The following is a 6306-nucleotide window of genomic DNA, read 5'->3' as shown; positions in this document are numbered from 1 at the left end:
TTAAAAATATTTTCTGTCTTTTCTGCCTTGAGGAATGTGCTTTTAATTTTTATATTATATTTTATTGAGATATACTTCACATATCACAAAATTTAATCATTTCAGAACAATCCATTTTATGTTTTTCTTAATACTCATTGTCATTAGCTCCTCATTTCCCCACTTCCTCCCCTAGGCAATTATGTGATACTATCCCTTTTCCATTTCCATAGCAGACTATACAATGTCTGAGTCAAACCAGTCAGTGCCAGTCAATTTTAGTTCACTACTGCTTAGGCAATCAATCAGTATGTGTTCACACTTCATGCATTTCATATTCCAATTAATAGTGGGCATTTAAAGCTCTCTTCTCATTTTTGTGTTGTGCCACATCAGCAAATGCGATCTCTTTTCCTGAGAGGAGGCAGGTCTTCCCCAGGCTGCTCTCAGTGAGTTCATACCCTAGCCCTGTATCAGACAATGTCCTGCTGCTATTCAGGTTTCCACTGCAAGATGTTTTTAGAAATAGATTGTCAAGTCCTGTACCTAGTCTTTCTGACTCTGAAAGCTCACCTGAAACCTGTCCACCGTGAGCAATCCTGCTGGTGTTTGGGCGACTGGCAGCGTACTTCACAGCATCGCAGCAGCTGCAAATCGCCACACTTGGATGGCTGAGAGATGAGTGGTGGATCAGGAGTAGTCATTGAGATACTAAAATTAGTCATGATATATATATATATATATATACATATATATACACACACATATATATATAAAACATTAGACAGATAGCGACATATGTGTGCAGTCATATCAGGATCTCTCGTATAGATGGAACTGCCATTTTTTAATGTGTGTATTTGTATCAACAGTGAAACGTGTGAGAATCAGAATTTGATGGGCCTGTCTAGCTTTTCCAGGTCTTGAAAAGTTCCATTTTTGACAGGAAAGTCTTACTTTTTAAAAAATATGGAGCGTTTCACGAATTTGCATGTCATCCTTGCACAGGGGCCATGCTGATTATCTCTGTATCGTTCCAATTTTAGTATTTGTGCTGCTGAGGCAAGCCCCTTACTACTTTTTCAGCCATGGGTTTTACTGGAAATTATTTGACTTTCCCTTTTTTGACAGGCAGTAGCACAGGCTCTATCTTTCACAGGTTTTAGTCTCTATGTTACGGAATACTTCTCAGATATGTAGGTGCATATTTATATCGATCTACTATGTATATATTCATTATGTTTTCAAACATTAAATATATGTAAATATATGCATACATTCTGCTATAAGTCCGTCAGTATGTCATATGGTGGTGATTTATGTTTTAGTATGATGCTGGAAACTATATCACCAATATTTCAATTACCAGCAGGGTAACCATGTGGACAGGTTTCAGAGAATCTTCAAGGCTAACAACAGAATAAAACCAACCGCCCCAAATAAAACAAACACTAAACCCCAACTCACGGCTATTAAATTGATTCCAACTCAGAAACCCCATAGAAGAGAATAGAACTGCTGGTGAGAGTCTGAGACTGTATGTAAATCATTACAGGAGTAGAAAACCTCATCTTTTTCTCGGAGAGCAGCTGGTAGTTTTGAACTGCTGGCTTTCCTGGTTGCAACCCAACACATAATCCACTATGCCACCAGAATTCCAATGTGAAAAGAGGATAAATTGAAGAAATTTCTGGGAATTGAAGGATTCTTGCATAGTGCAAATGGTTTGTGCACTTACTTGCTACAAGGAGGCATCTCAGCAGAAAGACCTGGTCATCTTCTGCCCACCCCCACCCCAAATTCCGCCATTGAAACCTCTATGGAGCCCAGTTTTACTCTGATACACTTGGTATCATTATTAGTCAAAGTCAATTAAAAAGTGTCTGGTCCAATTGGGCCTCCACTCAAACACTTACTTGATGCAAGAACACGTAGTTCTACTAAATTGACATTCCAGCACGCACACCTTCCTGAAACAATTGCTGAAGACAAATGGGTGCATAAGCAAATGGGAAGAAAGCTGATGGTGGCTGGCTATTAAAAGATATAGCGCCTGCAGTCTTAAAGGCTTGAAGTTAAACAAGTGGCCATCTAGCTGAGAAGCATCAAAGCCCAGGTGGAAGAAGCACACCAGCCTGTGTGACCACGAGGTGTAGAAGAGACCAGTTATCAGACATTAAAGAACTAAAAATCATATAAGTGGATGCCCACCTTCCTGATACGATCCCTGAGGACAAATGTGTGCATAAGCAAAGATGGTGAAGAAAGCTGATGGTGTCTGGCTATCAAATGATATAGCATCTGGGGTCTTAAAGGCTTGAAGATAAACAATAGGTCATCTAGCTCAGAAGCAACAAAGCCCACATGGAAGAAGCACACCAGCCTGTGTGACCACGATATGTCAAAGGGATCAGGTATCAAGCATCAAAGAACAAAAAAAATCAAATAATTGTAAATGTAGGTGAATGCAGAGTGGAGATGCAAAGCCCATCAGTAGGCAACTGGACACCTCCTTACTGAAGGGCCGAGGGTGAGGGAAGAGATGAGCCAGTCAAGGTGCAGGGTAGCAACAATGAAACATACAACTTTCCTCTAGTTCTTAAATGCTTCTTCTCCCCCACTATCATGATCCCAATGCTACCTTACAAATCTGACCAGACCAGAGGATGTACACCGGTACAGATAGGAACTGGAAACAGGGAATCCAGGACAGATGGCTCCTTTAGGACCGGTGGTGAGAGTGGCAATGCCTGGAGGGTGGAGTAGAAAGTGGGAACCGACTACAAGAATCTACGTATAGCCTCCTCCCTGGGGGAGGGACAGCAGAGAAGAGGGTGGGGGGAAACATCAGACAGTGTAACATATGACAAAATAATAATAATTTATGAACTATGAAGGGTTCATGAGGGAAGGGGGAGTGGGGAGGGAGGGGAAAAATAAGCAGCACATATTAAGGGCTCAAGTAGAAGGCAAATGTTTTGAGAATGCTGATGGCAACAAATGTACATATGTGCTTGACACAATGGATGGATGTATGGATTATGATAAGAATTGTATGAGCCCCCAATAAAATGATTAAAAAATAAGTTTTAATTAAAAGGGAAGTTAAAGTGGGGGGAAAAAGTGAGTGGTCCAGAGGGGCCTAAGTTTGTTAGGACTTTTAGGCACATGAATGTGTGGGATGCAAAAGAAAGATGATCTGAGCTTCAAGCTTGAATAGTTGGATAGACGGAAGATACACATAAGAGCAGAGGTTGGCTTGAGGGCCGGGGGCCTTTTAATTCCTTTGGGCTGATTGCAGGACATCAAGGTACTACACCTAACATGGAGTGATGGGAATTAATGCACACGGACACCCACACGCACAGAGGATGTCCTATTACAGACAACTGGAGAGGATGCCTCAGTAATACAGTCTAGGAAAAGGTCAACCCTCATAAAGCTGGCCCTTAATTCCCCCCCCCCCCGCCCCAGCCCTCCTCCTCATACCTGACTCCTGCCCTGTGCTTGCAGGTTCTTGTGCACCAGGCCCCATGGCTTCCTTGTTGACTCACATCTTAGGGTTTAAGTTCTAGTAATTTCCTAAGCCTGGCAGGTTCTTCCCTCAGATAGCCACTTTTTTCCTCACTTCACTTCACTTTTTTCCTCACTTCACTTCAAGGAACGGTTGTGAGGACGGCACAGGTCTGGGCAGTGTTTGTCGTGGATCAGGTCGCTATGGGTCAGAATGGACTCAATGGTGCCTAACAGTACAACGACCTCATTGTATTCTTCATTGTCCGAGTCTCACTGCCCACCCCTTCCACTCCCCAACCCCACTTCCTCTTCTCTAATGTCTTCATGTAAGTCTTTTGTGCTTGTTTTCCCAGTGGAAATTGTAAGCTCCGCAGGGGAGGACTTTTGTCTGTGTTTTCACTGCTGTAGCTCAAGCCCTTAGAATAATAAATTCTCAATAAAGATTTGTTGATTATTTAAATCAATTCACTTCCAACAAGGACACAACATTTGACTGTTTATCTGTAAAAAGATAAACAAAAATTGTTAACATATTTGACATATATGTCACAATTTTTTTCATGTTATATTTGTTTATTTTTTACAATGAGAAAATATTGAAAATTAAAACAATATTGTTTTAATGTGTATTAATTATACAGGAAGAAAATTTTAAATGTCTAAGGTATTTTTTTTCATAACAAGAAACAAAACTATAAAAAATTATCCCTATCTAGTTGATTCCAATTCATAGTCACCCTGTGGGACTGAGTTTAACTGTTTCATATGATTTTCAAGTCTTTAAACCCTTAAGAAAGCATCAAGTTCTCAGTAAAAATTATTATAACTCTTTTCATTTATTTTTAAATATAATTTTCTATAAAATTAAAGTTCAACTTAAAATATTGTCATTAGTAAAAAATGTAAGAATACACATGCACTTCTCCAGATGTAGGTATATCACCAAAACCAACCAAACTCACTGTGTTCAAGTTGATTCTAACACATAGATGTATAGTATTTTCAAGGATATAAATCTTTATGAGAGCAGCTAAGTGCTTCTAGAACTTCATCAACTTATTGATACATTTCAATTGGTATTCCATCAATTCCTGTAGCCATGTTTTTATCTGATACTTTCAGTGCAGCTTGGAGTTCTTCCTTCAATACCATTTCTTCTTGGTCATTTGCTACCTCTTGAAATGGTTGAATATAAACTAGTTCTTTTTGGCACAGAGACTATATTCTTTTCCTTTTTATTTGGATGCTTTTAGTATCATTCAATATGTTCCCATACAATATTATAGTATATTTTAAAATCATTTTATTAGGGGCTCATACCACTCTTATCACAATCCATACATACATCAATTGTGTAAAGCACATTTGTACATTCATTGCCCTCATCATTCTCAAAACATCCACTCTCCACCCAAGCCCCTGGCATCAGCTCCTCATTTTTCCCTCTTCCTCCCTGCTCCCTGCTCCCTCATGAACCCTTGATAATTTTCAAATTATTATTTTGTCATATCTTGCACTGTCTGACATCTCCCTTCACCCACATTTCTGTTGTCCTCCCCCAGGCACTATCAGCTTTCTTTGCCACATTTGCTTAAGTATCCATTTGTCTTCAGCGATTATATCAGGGAGGTGAGCACACAATGATATGATTTTTTTGTTCTTTGATGCCTGATAACTGATTCCTTCGGTGCCTCGTGATCATGAAGGCAGGTGTGCTTCTTCCATGTGGGATTTCTTGCTTCTGAGCTAGATGGCCACTTGTTTACCTTCAAGCCTTTAAGACCCCAGACGCCATCTCTTTTGATAGCAGGGCACCATCAGCTTTCTTTACCACATTTGCTTATTTACCCGCTTTGTCCTCACCGATTGTATCGGGAAGGTGAGCTTCATAGAATGCCAATTTAATAGCACAAAGTATTCTTGCATTGAGGGAGTACTTGAGTGGAGGCCCAGAGGACATAGTTTTTAATGACAATTATTATAGTTCTTATAACAAAAATTAACCAAGTGTTAGTTGTTAGAGATGTGAATACTTTTCCTGACAAAACTCTATGATACACCTATGAACAATTTCTATTTGGTAATTGCAGTATGATCCTGAAAGGAGTGGTAGTTACATAATCTGGTGTTAATTTGAGACTAGTAAGAGTGAAGGAGTGGAGGTTAGCCTGTCAATCAGGTCCCAGCTTGATGACCTTTTTTGGAGGCACTACAGAGATAAGTAGCTCACTGGAGGCTAGACCCACACTCGCTGCTTCATCTTTCTGTTGATAAGCCACATGGGGACACGCTGATGGAGCAGAGCCCTGGAGCTGGAGGAGCCGCGCGAAGACCCCTGCCAGTGTTGTGATGCTTCCCCCACCACTGGATCCACTAGACTTTCCACCTACTGGCCTGTGATCTTCCTGTATTTGGCATCATTGCATGTGTTGTGTGAGTCTGAAGAGGAATTTATACATTGGTATTGGACATATGAGCTAATATCAGACTTATGGACTTGATCTGGACTGGGCTGGGATGTTTTCTTAATATACAATTACTCTTTATATAACGTGCTCTGTTGCACACTTCTGAGCTTCTACACATTTGTTTCGCTAGTCTACCCAGACTAAAACAAGGAGCTATTCTTTTTTTGCAGAACTATTTGGGACTTTATCAATTTTCCCAAAGGCTTCTCTGAGTATGTATGATCATTTTTGAGATAGAATTTATTTATAGTAAACTAGTCAGCTTTAAAGTAGCTCATTCAATCAACCTTGACAAATTCACTGACAGAACAAGACAGAACATTTCCATCGCCCCAGAAAACTC

At 40.0% G+C, this 6306-nt stretch overlaps 1 non-coding gene across 1 annotated transcript; it reads right to left on the bottom strand.

Annotated features, from left to right (window-relative positions):
* Window positions 1–942: 942 nt before the first annotated feature.
* Window positions 943–1049, bottom strand: LOC142431131 (U6 spliceosomal RNA). The gene has a single exon (XR_012780698.1). It is a non-coding gene; the product is annotated as a U6 spliceosomal RNA (small nuclear RNA).
* Between the last annotated feature and the right edge of the window lie 5257 nt (window positions 1050–6306).

Source organism: Tenrec ecaudatus, chromosome 17 (assembly GCF_050624435.1).
Source record: "Tenrec ecaudatus isolate mTenEca1 chromosome 17, mTenEca1.hap1, whole genome shotgun sequence".
Lineage (NCBI taxonomy): Eukaryota > Metazoa > Chordata > Mammalia > Afrosoricida > Tenrecidae > Tenrec > Tenrec ecaudatus.
The sequence above is the reverse complement of the archived record's forward strand: the minus strand, read 5'-3'. Positions and strand labels throughout refer to the sequence as shown.